The 17,514-nt window shown below is 39.2% G+C and overlaps 1 pseudogene; it reads right to left on the reverse strand.

Moving 5' to 3' along the window:
• Window positions 1–5,199: 5,199 nt before the first annotated feature.
• Window positions 5,200–14,785, reverse strand: LOC115686893 (phosphoglucomutase, cytoplasmic-like; annotated as a pseudogene).
• Window positions 14,786–17,514: the final 2,729 nt, after the last annotated feature.

The following is a 17,514-nucleotide window of genomic DNA, read 5'->3' on the forward strand; positions in this document are numbered from 1 at the left end:
TTTTTGGCGTGCCAGTTTTCGTTTTTTTTTTTCCTTTAAATGGTTCGGATGGCCGGGGTTTTCGATCGCCCCATTGATCTTGATTGGATGCGGTAATTCTCCGATCTCACACGAATTAGGTAGTAACGAGAAGTTATTGTGTGTAGGCTCAGCCAATGGGGACGACGGTATTAGTGTACGTAGACTAGGTCTAGTGTAATATTATCTTCGGTAGTGACTAATGGGCGAAGCACGTGTGGACGTTGTTCGAGGTGCACTGATGTGATGATTCGAACACGAGTTGAAAAGATAAGAATGCTTGTTACTTTAGTAGCCTTTACTGGGAATACTTTTTATCTCTCGTGATGTAAACGGAAGGAAAGCAATAGAACGTTGATTTTTGCTTTGGGCCTGCAGTTTCCGCAATCTCGGAGATTTCCTCGTGACGATCTTCTGATTGGTGGTTTACGGTTACGTCGCTCGAGTTTGAATTAAATTTGGGTGTGAGTCATATTTACAACTTGTACCCCACCAATAAGAGAAATATTGATTACGAACGTTGGGACATAGTCACACATGATTGAACCAAGTATGTTGATATGCAAGGGGTTGCTTTGTTTTTCTTCTTTTACTATTCCTCCGCCCCTAAGAATTAGGGGTGAGCAAGATGGACCACCCAAACCGGGATCGGACCGGACCGACCGGTTTGGTCCGGTTCTCGGGAATATCGGTCCGGTTCCCGGTTCTTAAAAGTGGAACCAGTTTCCGAGCGGTCCGATTCCCAGTTCTAGGGTGGGAACCGGACCGGACCAATAAATATATATTTTTTAATTTTTTCATATATATAATATATATGAAAAATATTTAATATTGGTCCCATCGGAACCGATAGTTCAATTTTTTCATATATTATATATATTTTTCCAATTTTTTCCATGACCTTATGGGATCAAATCAGAACTAGAAAGAATGGAACAATCGATTCTCAGTTCACAAATAATATTTAATATTTGTCCCATTGGAACCGGACCGAACCTGACCGGACCATCGATCCGGTCCGGTCCTCGGTCCTAGAAATTGGGAACCGGTCCTCCCGGTCCGGTTCCCGATTCTTGGGTTGGACCGGACTGGATCGGGAACCGCTCACCCCTACTAAGAATGCTATGTAAGAAGAAACTATCTACATTTCCTATATTTAGTAGTTCCACCTGCATATTAAATTTAGGATTTTTTTAAGCACCCGTTAAACATCTAAATAAAGAGAAAAGTGTCAAAAAAGTCTTAAACCTTTTGTATTTGTGCCAATTTAGTCCTAAACCTTTTTTTTGTGCCAATTCAGTCCTAAATCTTTTGTATTTGTGCCAATTGAGTCCTAAACCTTTTTTTGGTGCAAATTCAGTCCTAAACCTAATAGCTATTCACGTGTCAAATGACTAAATTGGTATCAATGCAAAAGGTTTATGACTTTTTTGACACTTTTCCCTCTAAATAAAAGATTATGATTTCCAAAATATTATCTTTCTCGTAAACGCAAATGTTTCAATACTAGATATGGTTAATAATACCTGGGGCACTGATTAATAAGATCCTCAAATTTCCAAGAAAAATTACACAAAAACTCCTCTGAACTTTCATAATGGCACGCCTTTGTCCTTAAACTTTCAACCGTTACAAAAACCTTTTTTGAAGTTTCCTATTGTAACAATGGTCGACCGTCCATCCATTTTTCTATTTGCACTTGCCCAACATGTCGGCGGCCCGTGCATGTCCTATTGCAATTAAGGTCGTGAACAGAGTCTGCATATCAATAGATTACTTTCCAAATCGAAACCATCGTAGCTTCAAAATACAACTAATACGCCGGTTTCTCACACTGCCCGTGATATGGCTGCGACGGACCCGTGTCACAGCAGCGACTGACCCTCCATCACCCCCATAGTGTATATACTAAACTTAATCTGTCCTATCAGACTTGATGGAATTAACTTGAGACCCATCATGTTCAACGATTCATATTCAGTTTCGTATATACAATAAGCTCGCGTATTAATTTCTGTATACCTCAACATCCCTGATGATGTTTGAGATTCCTTTATTGGGATATTTACAAAATATATCTCGGGAAAACATAAAAAAAAAAATAAAGATTCCAAACATATCTAGTTGGATCCTTACTTTCACGTTAAAGTTTAAGATGGTGTGTTGTGAGTCAATTACATACATTTTGATTTTTCAGAAAATTAAACCTAAAAGTTCTGAACATTTTGCACTGTAAGACTAGATTGCACCTTGAGCCGAACACTTTGGACCTTTTTTTTTATAACCCGGGCGGACAACCATATCGCTAAGATACCTCGAGGAGAACTAGCACCGCAAACCCGTGCTTAAGATGCAATCTTCCCTTTGTTTCTCTGCGGGCTCTCTGTCTTTAAATTGCTCGCGTGCAACTTATAAGGGATTGGCTAAGCGATTAAGTGCTCGATTAGAATTTAGCAAATGAAACTTTTCCCTGCACCTCAACATAACTGTCCATCGCTCCGTCGAAACGATGTGGATTTCCGCATAAAGTAAAAGATACTTCGGGTCTGAAGTCCCATCCAATTCAAGGTGGAAAAATAGATAAAAATGAAGATGCTAAAAGGAGGCGGGTTTTGTGACAGCTCTTGAAAGCAGACTCCCGGTTGCTATTGATGATATCTGGCCTAGAGATTACCCGTCGCGAATGCGGATACAACTGGTTGAAGAATCACGATTGACTCCTAATTCATTTGAATTGAAGCTGGAGGTTACAGCACATACACAGACGAAAAGAATCTGATTCAAATAGATTATGGAGAAGAACATGCGTCCTTGTGGAATACGGGTAGATTATTTAATAGAGGACCCTTGCAATCAAGAGAGCCAGACTAATAAAATCATTATGTGATGTACAATTATTCGACAGAAAGGAGGATCTAGGCCCCACGTTAACAACAATGGGGTTGATCATCGTGGAAATGTGCAAGCACATTTTTCCTTCAATTATATCCTTTCGTTAGTTGGGTGTTTAAAAGAACCGTGATTGTTGGTATGGCACGGTTATGCGCTCTTTCGATTTTATTATTCGGCACACGATGCGATATGATTTGCGCAGACGACAGTCCACGGAGCTATGGAAACGAGACTAACTATAAAAAGATATGTGTCCCAACCCGATTCAATACGGTATGGAGAATATGCGTCCGTGCGAAATGCGGGTAGATGTTTAATGGGGGATTTTCACAATCGAAAGAGCAAGAACAATAAAATTATTATTATGCGGATCCATTTATTTAACGAGTAATTATTGAGGCAGGACAGGAGGGTCCAGGCCTGACTTTATGAGAATGCGTTATAATTGTCCTGCATGGCTCTTTTTTATTTATTAATTCAACGAACTTAGGGCAATAATGAACATGCTTTTTCTTTAATTTTTGCCACCTAAAAGAAGGAGGATATTCTGTGGGAATTCACACTAATTTGATTAGCACGTGTTTGAGTGGAGACTATTCAATTGGAGAGGATCAATTGTGCCAATTTAGTTCTAAACCTTTTGATATTTGTTAATTTAGTCCTAAACATTGTGTAGTCCTTATGGTCAAATATCCAAATAATAGGTTTTCAACTAAATTGGCAAATCTTCAAAAAGTTTATGACTAAATTGATACAAAAAAATGTTTAGGACTAAATTGGCAAATTTTCAAAAGGCGTAGGACTAAATTGGCACAATCAAAAGGTTTGGGACTGCATTGGCCTTTGTACAATAGGTTTAGGACTTTTTGGACAATTATCCCACAATTTATGTCTCAACATCTTTGTTGATGTTGAAAAAAAAATTTCCATTCATTAATTTTTCTAAATGATATAAACAATTATTTTTAGGAAAATGTTTTACAAATCGTTACTGTCCCATGAAACAAACACATCATAAGTGAAGTACTCTCGATACAAAACGTGGAAAGGCATCTATCGGCCATCTTGCCCCGAACCTGCCCCCGACCTAAAGGGTTCGATATAATATGTCTAAGATTTCGAGTGTTCCTCATTAGTTCACGAACGCGATTTAGGTAACATTCATAAAATATGTAATTACATCTATCTAACGACTAAAATTTTGAGTTAGATGAGATCCTTAAACATGAGATGGGAACCACATTCTCCTTTTGAGCAGAGACGTGTTCGCCCAATGCAAGCCCGTACTAGGGCCAGATCTTAGCCCAAGTGCACGACAGCATGAGCAACCAGAAACGACTCGTGGTGTTGGAAAGAGATCGTGTCATTTCATGTTTGCTGTCATGCTGCGAACGCCATAATAAAGCAAAAATTAGAATGAGAGAGACCCAAGAATCATTATGTATTGGACAATCGATTTTGGTAAGTTTTGATGAAGAGACAAAGAGCAACATGTGAACATGAAGAGTGATGTTTTGCTGCAGATGGTAAGAGAGAAGAAGAAGCTAAGTTCAGCGTACAAGACGCACGAGAGTCGTTGTCGATGTATGCGCAAGAAAACATACAACAGATGAAGCGCAAGAAAACATAGAACAGACGATATAAAATCACGAGATCTCGAATTATTGGTCTCATCTCCTGTATATTGGGGTCCCTGATAACAGCTGGTTCCGACCCGAAAAATCGGCAGAATGTCTGTGTTTTCTTACCATAATCTGAAATTTGTTATCGCATGATGGTCGGGGCGAAATCCATCTGTCCGCTCATAAAGGGGACACATGTTTAGACATTAGGACGATGACTAAGAGTTCGTGTGACTGCTATGGGAATTTACTCTAATTACCAGCACAATCCATATATGCTCACTGAAAAATTAAGGGGTTAACTGGTTTCCACGCTACAACTCTTCCGGGCATTCAAGTTCGAAGCCTATTCCCCCATGTTATTCACTAATCTTAGCTTGCAACAGCGATTCCCTTTCCCGATTATAGCACGACCCCGTACAATCTATACAATGCTAAACACAGAGAACTTATGGTTGTATCGCCTTTCCTTTATGAAGAGTGCATTCATGAATTCATTGCAATGCGGCGTCGACATCTTGTCGTATCCAACAAACTCTCAACCATTTTTTTTACAAATTTTTTGCAAAGGGAAGTAACTATAATTTTAGGAAGCAGATACTGGGGACAACGGAACCCACAAAAGCACAATATAAACTGGATCAGGACGTTAATAGAAGTAAGCACATATTGAAGCAAACCACATCTTGATTTACATACCGATCGAAATTGCATCAACTGCATTATTGCCACTGTCATTTTATTCCGACACCGGAATTATGTTGACATTTCATTATCGGACAATGCTCTTGGCCAAAAAGGCAAGTGCAGAAAGACTCGTAAATGAAGAACCCTACACTGTGAAGGTGCACCATACTCGCAAAACTGTACACATGAATGTAGGGTTAGTAAAATCTTACTCTAGCGGAAGCGGATCTAAGTGATCACAGTCGGGGCAGATCGCCCAGTAAATTCCTGCATTTTTGAAAGCTGGAGAGCAACTTCCACCGACAATTAAATCCATCAACGTCAGCCAGAGCAAAATGGCTTGATTATGGCCGGGAAAACTCTAAAGTCGGATAGTCTTACAAGAGGAGCCAATGCTTCCTGAGACTCTCTCCCTGTTTTTGCTGGATCCTTCTCATACTGCTCTATGTAAAGGCGAATGGTTGCACCTTCTGAGCCTGTTCCCGAGAGGCGAAAAATCTGTAGTATTATTATAGGACCAAAGAAATGTGGACAAGTTAGTTGTATCCCTGTCAGTTTCACATTCTATGAAAAAGATAAAAGGAGGAGCAAGCGATTAAGAGGGACGTGACTAAAAGATAAACCAATGTTTGCCGTTATAAAGTAATCCACGCGACAGAAACTACACAGTAAAGATTGTTGGCCACTCCTGCACATAACTTGATCCTGTTTTTATCTGACTCTACACAAGATACTCATGCTTAGTAATCTGCTACAAATACATTGCGAAAAATGGTTTGTCTATCATGGTGTCAGAGCTCTCATCTAGATAATCACCCCATATGAATTAATACGGACATTAAGCTCACATCAACGAATGCCCAGGCACCTGCTCTTCCCACTAAATCTACTTTGTCTGTAAATCTAACTACCTCCTGTACGACATTCTGAAAGGGTAAGCAATGTGAACTCATAAGAAAAATTCTAAAACAATTGACCCAACTTCACATTTATCTATATTAGATTATAAAGCAGATGCTGTCAAATTTGGGCATTCTTCTTGGCCCACCAAGAAGACATATTTCTCTTCTTTACTTCAGTTATTCTAATATGCCTATAATGAATCTGTCCCGAAAAACTAGGTTCTTTGTCATTAGTGAGCTAACTACATGAATGACTCGCATATGCATAGCCAAGTCCACTCTACCATCAAGCAGCCAACCCAGTTATGAATCTGGTCGATAGCAATAAGAAAGCATAAGAGGTGAGCACTTACAAGTCGTGACCCATCTTCGAACAAATATCGAATACCCTGGTGCTTAGAAATAGAACCATCAATAGGATCCTTATATTCAAATTCATCAGCATGAACAACATTTGATACATCAGGACATATCCCCTTGACAATCCTGCAGATTACAACGAGCAATGCAGTTATGCCGCTTATCCACCGGAAGGTGGAACTGCTGAGAACAACTTCCCGTTTTGAATACATCATTAGTTATCCCCCTTTGCGCAACTGCTTCATCAGTTGAAATAAAGTACCAAAAAGAGACCCAACACATGAATCCATAAAAAAACCCAAGTTCGTATATAGGAAAAGCACTGTACTTCCTCTTTGGCTTATAATCAACTTTTGTCAATCGAATATGAGCCCACCAAGCCCAATAACGACTGATCCTTCAGATGAAGTACTAATTCATGGAGATATTAAATGACTCACAAAACTTGAGTGAATTAGAAGAGTACAGAAATAAGAGCTCACTGATTAACTTCAGAGAGAGAAAATTGCAGTTTGACCAAGTATCCCATCAGTTCCTTTGCTGCTCCTGAATCAACATTCTAAAAAACACCTTGAAGGGTCAACCAAAACTTTCCAGGGACTGTCATAAAGAAGCAATAATCTTTACCTCATAATCATATATGGTATAATAATGATGACCATATGTCGCCCAATGCTGATGGACAATGTCCTCGACAGTTACAAGCTTTTCTCCACTGAAATTCTCCTTATTTTTGTAAGCGAGAATAGATAACCAAGCGAGAACAGCCCATATTCCATCTTTCTCACGAATATGGTCAGAGCCTGTTCAGAAGCAAATGGCTAAATGAACGAGATTCTGAAGCTGCTAATGATTCCAAGTCAAAATCCTTTACTGACTGTGACAAAATGCAATATACCAACCAGTTCCAAAACTTTCCTCCCCACAAACCGAGCATAATCCAGCATCCATCAAGTTACCAAAGAATTTCCACCCTGTAGGCACCTAAAATTATACATAAGGATGGTAAGAAACTATCCGGCACATCAACTGCACTAATCCTATCAGGATTTCTTCCTTAAGAATTACCTCAAAAAACTTCAGATTTAGATGTTCAGCAACCACATCAAGGGCAGCTGATGTAGGCATGCTCCTACACACATATAATTATAAGTTAAATGTAGTTGTCAGCTTGACACAGTATCAAGGTGTTTATTGTTATGTGTGTATATACATGTTTTACATAATGAAAGTTCTCAGCAGCAGCACTTGCTCGTAACAACGACGCATAAGTAAGCAAGGCAGAACCAATACACAAATTCTCTCTGCTAGTTATTAATTTTTTGTCAGTAAAAATATGCTTGCCCATTTGTAATATTCCACCTATTAATAACAGTCTTATTTTTTACTCTCATTTTTTTACATAACAAATACTCCTTGCTCTTGCTTGGTAAGTTTCCGTGTGCATAATGATACTCCCTCTTATAGTAGAAAACGGCATAATGTTTATGTATTACTCAAGAGTGGGGACATCTCTCCTTTCTTTTTATATAGAGAGTCTGCAAGTCCAACTAATATTATTAAAGAAATGTAAAAGATATAGTCCATAACTAGTCATCCCGCTCTTCATAGAAAAGCAAAGATCAAAAGTAGTGTGAAAATTGTAGGCAGGGGTAGCAATTCTTGACACGACAAGAAAACGTGACTTCAACACAACATGAATTTGCTGAGAGAAACCCGGACACAGCAAGATTTAATGCAATCAACTCTAAACTGACATTAAATAAACATTTTTACAAATTTTTAAGAAGAAAAACTTTTATTATATTAAAACCTTTTAGTTATAGCACGAAATCGCAAGAATATGATTATACGACACAAATTGTCAACTCTAAAACTTAGGCATCAGAATTTACACAGTCAGAAAGTTTCTTGCCATCAAGATTGTGAGAACTAAACATAGATGTATATCCAAACCCAATGCGACAAAGCAACAACACAAAAGTGAGCATTTGTTCGTCGACATTACTCGCATCAAATCATGATGCTGACACTGTACACATATGGAGCGAGACCTTGAAAAAAATGTAAAGTACAAGGAATAAGAAAAAAGAAAAAGTGGAAATTTCAAAGAGAAGCTGCAGTTCTCTACATGTGTTGCATGAGAGAGAGAGAGAGATTCTTTAGTTGAACCCATACACCAGAAAAAAAATGCAGTGTTTCAGTCTAAACCTAATCATGGGCCTGGCAGCTCACGGGCCCACTCAGGCTGGCCAGAGCAACATGGGCTCAAAGGGCACTTTTGGACGGGCTTGGGCAAAGCTATTAGTTATAAAGACAGCCCAACTAGGGCCATCGCAGTCTGGCCTGGCAAAAATTTTGTATGTAATTTTTTTGCTATAGGCGGGCTTGGGCAATAAATTAGGCCTGGCCTAAGGGCCCGCCCATTGATCACCTCTATGTTCACTCGTTTTTGAAACTTACGCATCTTTTTGGCTTGGGGATCACTTATCCAAAGAAGAAAGGCGACTGAATATCAACTGTAACTTAATGAGCACAACAATCCAACAATTGTCTTGGAATAGTGCCATCTGTCGGTCAACTAAGAAGCACTCACATGTACTAAATGCATGCTAGAAAGAGCATCTACGAATAACCACCCATACCTGGCAACTCCCTTGAGACCGCCAGAAAAGTAGGGTATGGCTTCAACAGCATTTGCAGCAATGATAGCGACAGAATCTGATGGCGTAACAAAGAACCTACAGTACAAGAGAAACTATGACAACCATGCTAAAATCTCTAGGGAAAAAGGCAATGTAATTTAGTGTTACCTTTTACCGAGGATCATATTGCAATCTGCATCTCCATCAGCAGCAGCACCAAACTCGGGAGGTTCATCTTCAGGAGTTAACTTTCCCAAACCCATTCGCATAGGTTAAATTAGGATCTGGATGCCCTCCTCCAAAGTCCTCCTGCACACAGTAAGCATCGATCTCTGACTCTAAAATATCTATAAGAACCAAAGGAAGACCTTCCAGCATTTATCTGTGCATGCATGACCTTAGGTGTGCAGTTAAGCAGAGAGCTCTCATTAGCACCAAGCTCTTCCACAAATATACGCTTAGCATAAGCTCCTGCAACTCCATGTAGTGCATCATAGCTTTGAATAAGGCAGAAAAAGATTTTTGGCCATTAGAATCTACCACAAAGTGTTTATTGAGAAATACATTGTTATTCAGGGACAATTGCAAAGCATTGTCTACTTACCAGAAGGTGAATTTTGGACATGAAAGCAATTTGCTAATCAACTCAAAGTCAAATATTGACCTGGGGCATTGATGAAAAATGGAAAATATATCACCAGCCAGAATGAATGTTACCATTGGAGAACAGATACAAGCCCATTTTACAATAGAAGCAAATCAAAAATGAAATCCAGAGTATAAATAAGGGTCTTTTCAACCAAAAGCTTTTTTCTAGGTTAATGACCTTTAAGATAAAAGGCATGGAACAAAATGGTCACATATACAAAAGAAACAAGACCCTTCCATAAAACAGCATCCGATCTAACAACTAAACAGTGTGGAGGTTACATAGGACAGAAATCTAATGACATATTCATAAATCTAATAGGCATTCCAATCGACGAAGAGAGGACATCTGGAGGGCGAAAATTCAAACATATTGTGCATGAACCACTGATGCTGGTCATTCTCATGGTGGATAGAGAAGGTTAAGCTTGTTACTTGTACGAATATAACATTGAAGAGACATGAGTGAAGTAGCTAACAATAGCTTTCTAGAGCATTACTCCATCCTTCTGTGCAAATATGCATTCACATACACAGTGCAACAATACCGTTCCAGCAAAAAGCAGCTTTCACCATAAATTGTTTATGCAGGGTTCTTACTTCATCAGTTTTACACAATCCACAGCAGAATCGAAAACTACAACATCAAATGGCCCTTCAGGTCCAGTGAAGCTCGTGACACCTAAAGCAGTAATGTCAACCTAGAATCCAATTCACCATCACTCAAGGCAATGAGAAAGAAGTATACTGCACAAGCATTGTTTAAGCAAAAGAACAAAATTACAGGAGGATCAGGATGAGAGATATTACATTAGGAAGGTCTTGTGCTATTAGATATTCCTTTATACTTTTCGTATTCTCATAGATCTTATCAGTAATACCCTCAGGAGCAGGTCCACCGTTTTCCATGTTATACTTGATCCCAAAATCCTGCACAAATATGGACAACAGGTTACATATTCCAGTAGCACTAGCAGGTGAGTAACAACACAAGGTTTAGAAGTGGAAGTATTGGTCCAGATTCTCTGCTCATCTACCATATTAGCTCCCTCCCTCCCTCCCTCCTCCCTCTCTAAAATATTTCCTGTTAATCAACAATTCCACCCTCAGGATACAAAACCATCGATCAAGTAATAATTGTCAGGTGTCCAAGAAGTAGTCTTTACTCAATTTCTTGGTTGAACAAATGTGGCTGAAGATTGATTGTCCCATGACACCAATGGCAATACAGATAGCACAAACATTGCTATTAATGTTAAAAAGAAGCAAAAGAGAATTGCATAGAAAGCTTCAAGTACCTCGTGGGGACCTCCTGGATTGTGGCTTGCTGTCAGAATAAATGCACCTGATGCCCTAGATCCCTGATATTAGCAAATTTCAGATACATCCACTAAATCAGTATATTCTCAAATCTCTGTGTATTATGTGTCTCCATAATGTGTGTATCCTCAGATGCATTCACATGTTTGTATTAGCAAATGAGAATCGAGAGCATCACGTAACAAGATGCATACATCATGCCCAGTTCTCTCACGAATTACTGCTGATACAGCAGGAGTTGAGAGCAAACCATTCTGACCAACCCAAATACGTCTTACTCCATTGGCAGCTGCCATCTTCACTATGATCTGTCCAATTGTTTAGAGTCATTAAAAACAGTTCGTATGGCACAAGCAAATGATTATTAGCATGACATGGATAAATATACATGTTTGTGTATCCATATTACTCACACACCCCCACAAATTAATAACTGTTTGGCCCTCATAAAAACAGAAGACATTCTATATGCTTATTAGGATATTGAACCAGTTTAACTCACAGTAATGGCAGATGAGATCCAAAACAGTAAGGACAAAAAAAACTACATAAGCGCAGTAAAAATTTTACACAGCAAATACACAGGAACCTAATTTCATCTGTGCATCTGCTGAGTTTTCTTCTTTCTTGGGAGTGTTTATGGACAAGAAGAGATGTGTGTAAAAATGAAAAGTTGCTAAAAATGGTTTTCCGACCATTTGCACCATATGAAGATGATTACAATGAAGTCATTAAGTATAGTCCGCATTTCACTGTTTTCCAGTACATAAAAAGAAAAGCTCTTATGATGTTTTTTATGATAACTTACCTGAATTGCATCTTTTGAATAATAGTGACCATCTCCAGAAACAACAAGTGTGGCTCCTACATGTGTGGAGAAAACTCATTATGATATTCATGTTAGACAAATATTTAAATATAAGATCATCACGAACAGAAAGACTGGTAGTCAGTAATCAACAGGAAACAACTCCCTTTCCCTGCGTTAAGGCCATCTTAATTGACCAAATGATTCAACCAAAAAAAAATTGACCAAATGATGAGAGTTGTGCTTGGACAAAATAAAAAGAGTCACCGGCTCTATAGTCATGCATAAATGAATGCCATGAAAGGAAAAAAAAAACAACTTGAAATCAACAATATATAGCATTTAAGTACCTAATGTTTAGACATTGTAGTTATTATTTGAGCTTCACTAATCACCACAATGACCATAAGAGATTTGCAACAAGGGACTTCTGATCACAGCTTTAGGTTAAGAAAAAAGAAAGTAATACACCCATAAAGAATATGAGTGGGGTGAACAATATCCTCATTGATGGTTTTTTCCCCACTAAAAGTAAAATTAAAGAGCAAATACTATTGAAAGAACTGCAATGCTATTGGACCGTGAGCTCAAGGACCTCATATGCATTAGTATAGCTAGGATACTACTGTTACCGGACCTAATTTTGAAGAAATGGGCAGCAAAGCAGCAGAAGAGATCGTATTGACACACAATGTTGCCATGAATAAAATAGAATTTACCTCTAACTTTTTCAGCCGAAAGGGCGTAGAACGTTGACTGAACAAAATTTTGCAAGTAATGAGGTTGCATGAACACTTTCACCTGAAAAAGGATACAGGCAACATGAACTCAAATGAGATTTCATATTATTATGCTCAATTTTTACAAATCATTCCTAGACTCCAGAATGCTCAGCACTAGGTTCACTAAGAAATACAAATGATCCGGTTAACATCTAATAATATAAGATTAACAAACATGAAAGCTTTTTCTTTTATAAATGAGGTGAAGATGAGAGAGAATATAGGTGTAAGTGGGCTTATTGGCTAAAACCCACTCGAGCACGCAAGATGAGCCAAGAGCTTATAGACCCCAACACACCAGTTCCAAAAGGGCCAACCTTAGGAACCACAGAACCGGGTTAAAAGCCATCAACTCATCCATGCATATACAATGTGGGACTTCAATTCACCTCAACCCATTATACACTTGCGCTCATCTCTCAAGAAAGCTTGTGAACCCAATGTTTGACCAGAAATTCGCAAGAAGACAATATCCAAGTCATTATGCAAGTGAATAAAAATCATCAAAAAGCTACATCACGCAAGCTGATAACCCATGCTTGTATACATCATGTTTTCGACGTGAACTGTAAAATGCAAAGGCCTAATGAATGGGAAGTGGTTCATAATATTAAAATTCGTTCTTGTAATGACACTTAATGATGGTAAAACCATGACTTCTTTGCAGTCCAGTTAATTTAATATTACAAGTAAAGAGATTCGAATGTCTAATTAATAAATCAAACAAATCAGGAAGCATGTGTTTGCGATACTTAGTTCAGCAATGATGAGTGTAATCAATCAATCGAGGAAATATTACGACACGGAAACTACTTTGAAAAGAAATGAAGGAAAACAAAGAAATGAGATAGGATGAAAGGAAAAACGAATTAGACAAGCAGAAGACTGCATCTTGAAGGAATAATGCAAAGGGAGGCTTCAATATGTCAGACTACCCATCAAGGTGCTAAGGTTAAAAACTTCCAATGTTGCAGAACAAGAATTAAATGCTGCAGTTGCAGTTGACTGCTGAAAGGATTGTGCAAATTGTAGCTGAAAAGGTTGGATCTAGAACTGAATAGCTTAATTCTAAGGGGAATTGAATTGCTAAGGTAGAAAAAAAAAATGACCCCTTAACTTGAACATTCTGAACAGACAAATTACGCTTCCAACTTCGATTCCTATCCTAACATCTCAGAAAGAAGGTGTCTTGCCTACGAACTAAAAAAGCCGACAGCACAACTCAAAACTGTACATGATCTCAGGGAGGAAAAAATAATATCTAGGTTTGAAATCCAACTGAAGTCTAGTTTCTTGGTGGCATTGGAGAAGTTTCCAAGTCAATTTGCAATAGCAAATCATACATGCTGAGGTGTACGAAAGAACTTGCTCAATTATCAATCGCGATCGCGAAGGCGACATTTCTTGGTCTCAACTCGATGATCCCGACACAGCCAAAGCATTGGCCTTTCTACTGATTCATCTCACCGTAGTCGTCCATTTGTTGTTCATCAGTATATTTATCCTTTTTCCTTTGCCGACCAGCAATTGTTCGTCGTCTAACTACCACATCAACTCATCAGAAATACTCTCATCTCGTGCCCTGCATCTATAAGCTAGATCTAATCTAGTCCAACTAGACAAACCAAAACAGAGTCCAGGAACCATCATCCCGGAACGAAACCAGCTCGGATTCACAAATTCGAGAAAATTCAGAACACCCAGCGAATCAAACCCCAAAAACTGCAAATCCCCCAAAAAACCAAAGCTTTAACGACAGAGATTAACAAGCGAGACAATGCAGAGAGAGAGAGAGAGAGACCTTCTTACGGAGACCGGAAGTGCCGGGCTTCTGGCCATCGAGAGGCGCGGTTTCCACCCTGGACACCGTGAACGTCACCATGCTCGCTCCACCTGTTCGCCGCCCGGCGAAACGCGGAGCGCGGAGAACGTGTGCGCAACGGCGATGCGATGTAGCGCTCTGCGCGAAGGAATGGATCAGCGAGCGACCGTTGAACGGAGGCTGGAGGAAGGAAGGAGGGATTCTGATGACACGAAGGTGGTGAAATGAAGGGAGGGAGGGACAAGTGTCGTTGCTCTTCCTCCTTTTCTAGAGAGAGAGTGAGAGAGAGAGAGATGCGATGGGACAATGTTGTATACTAGATTACAAGGTTCAATTCTTTCGATTTTGACTAGGTTCAAGCAGTTTGGCAAAAGCCCAGTTGAATTATTTCATTCTATAAGTTATAGTTAAATATTTCTTTTTCGATTTTGATGTATGTTTGTTTTAGAGTTTGAGCTCGAGCTCGAGTTCGAGTTCAATTTGAGCTTTCAATAAAGACTTATTCACTAGTTGACTCGAGTTGAGTTCGAGATCACTGAAAAACTATATCGGTCGATCGGGATTTCAGAAAGCCCATCTCGATCAAGTTTGGGTAGAGAGAGTATTGAGCTTTCAGTAGTGACTTGAATCGAGCTCGAGCATAACATAAGTGGGTCATTTTCCGATCTAAGAGAGAGAGCGAGAGCGCACGCAATACTATGCCATTTTACCAAACAGGGTAAAAATGCGATAAACTGCAGGTGAATATTAACTTAAGCGGGTCATTTTCCAGTCTTGGTTTCGACTAGGTTTGAATGTCTTGCCTTCATTGTCCATGAAAATATTTGACATAAATTGTTGTCGATACTGCAAAAAAAAAAATTATTAACTAAATATTTCAAGCAATACAAGTTATTATTTTTAAAAATATATTTTATAAATTATTTATTTTTCACGAAATAAATGGAGCCAGATTTCCGTGACACACCTTCTCAAGTATCTTTGTTCCAAAGGTATGATTCACCGTGAACCAACCAAATTATTACATAGTAGTACACTTCTGGAACCCCATTCCTATGTTAAAAAGCGCAGATTACTCGGTGCTCCCGAGTATATAGGCTTGAAATCAGCAGCATCAGAACAATTTTCAGCTGGCACCAAGTTTTGCCTTTTCTGTATCCACTGTAGAACAAGAAGAAATGCCGGTCTGAATCATATGAACTTTCCCAGTTCTTCCCATCATATTGCTTGATCTCGACATGAGCCAGTGTACCAGGGTCCACGCACCTCTAAGTAACGGCGATTCCATCCGGATTTGATCTCGGAGTGTAAAACGACGTTATACCGCAAACTTTGCAGAAAGTGTGCTTTGCCGTGTGAGTTCCGAAGGAGTAGGTCATGAGGTATTGGTCTGAATTTCCCAAAAGTTTGAATCTATCAGAAGAACGATGAAGCCGATGTTGCCTCTCATGGAGCAATCCGAACAGTCGCATTTCCAAGCAACTACGCTGGTCGGCGCTTCGACTTCCCACCTTACTCTCCTGCAATGGCAGCCACTAGTATGTAGTAGCAGCTCAGATTCCATAACCGCACGTTTTAGCTCACCGGAGGTGCGATGGCCAGATGCAAGGATCCAGGTCGATCTTCACTGTAGTAGATATACCATGATAAGTTGGGAGTTGATTAATGAATTCTCAATTGGAAAGGAAGTAGTATCTCATTACAGAAACAAGAGACAAAAGAGAGGTATCACGGAGAAGCACCATTTTGGCATATGCAAAGACAGTCCTCACATGATAAAGCTGTGTTCAGAGCTCGGCGACCGTCTAGAAAAGTTCGTGTCAAAAACAAGAAGAAATTTTTGCAGGTTTACCTAGCTACGAAATTCATTGCCTTACATAACTCGTGATCAAGAGCCGGAGAACTCAAGAAATACATTCAAGAGGAAAATGCATAAGGGATGGCATTTGTTCCACCAATCAAAGCAAAGTGTATTTGCAGGTTATGCTTTTGCTTCAGAGAATAGGATTTCAGTAACTGGTTGCAGAAAATTAGGCTAGACTAAACCATCGGAAACAATCTAAAAAAGAAGTAGAATTTCAAGGAGGAGCATCTCTTTAGGCCCTTTCAGTAAGAACCGATTCTACCCTTCAAAGTAAACGATGCTTTATAAATGGGCATGTCATATCATAATCCCAAATCAAATACAGATGCAAGGAGCCACGATTGCCAAGTTTCTCACTGCTGCATGGTACCTGATTGAGCTTTTACAAAAGAGAATGGCACAAGTTCGTGAAGAACTCAAAGGGGAAAAAAAGGAAAAAGAAAGAAAGAGCTCGGGCAAAATGAGAACCCTATTGTAAGCCCCCAAGAAGCAGGGGAATCTACTCTACTGAAGCAAGAAGAGAGGATGGATGAGATGAGAAAGAGCATCTTTTTTCTTCTTTTTTTACCTTGTGAAGTATGAATATTTTGAGAGTTGAGAAGTTGAGGAGGCGAAGAGAGTGCAGGAGAAGCAAGCACTGAGAGACCAATTTCCTTTTGAGTTTACTCAAGCTGACTCGTTTACACCCTAAACATCATGTTTGGATGGGTGAAAATGACAGACAATAGGACAAAGATAAAGAATTTGAGAGTCCAGTTTCCTTTGAGTACACTTTTTACATTCTAAACACCAGGTTTGGATGGGTGAAATGACAGAAAATAGGATAAAGAAAAAGAATTTGAGAGAGAGACAAAGACACAGACCATTTTACAAATTGGTAAGATGCAAATGGACATTACACAAATGGTCAATAACAAAAGCACCCACTTGGAAAAAAGCAATAAGGAAAAAGCTATCTGGTTGGAGATCTTTCATGCTCTCCATGGTTGGCAGATCGATTCTCATTAAAGCCACCAAAGAGGCCATTCCCAGCTACTACATGCAAATTGAAAGTTCGCCCTCAAAAGTCTGATCGATAGGGGCTTTTAGTGGGGTAGCGCTAAGGAAAAAGAGGGAAAAATGCATTTTATTTTCACGATATACC

This window comes from Syzygium oleosum, unplaced genomic scaffold (assembly GCF_021117445.2).
Source record: "Syzygium oleosum isolate NSW1041296 unplaced genomic scaffold, Sole_v2.1 Sole_v2.02, whole genome shotgun sequence".
Lineage (NCBI taxonomy): Eukaryota > Viridiplantae > Streptophyta > Magnoliopsida > Myrtales > Myrtaceae > Syzygium > Syzygium oleosum.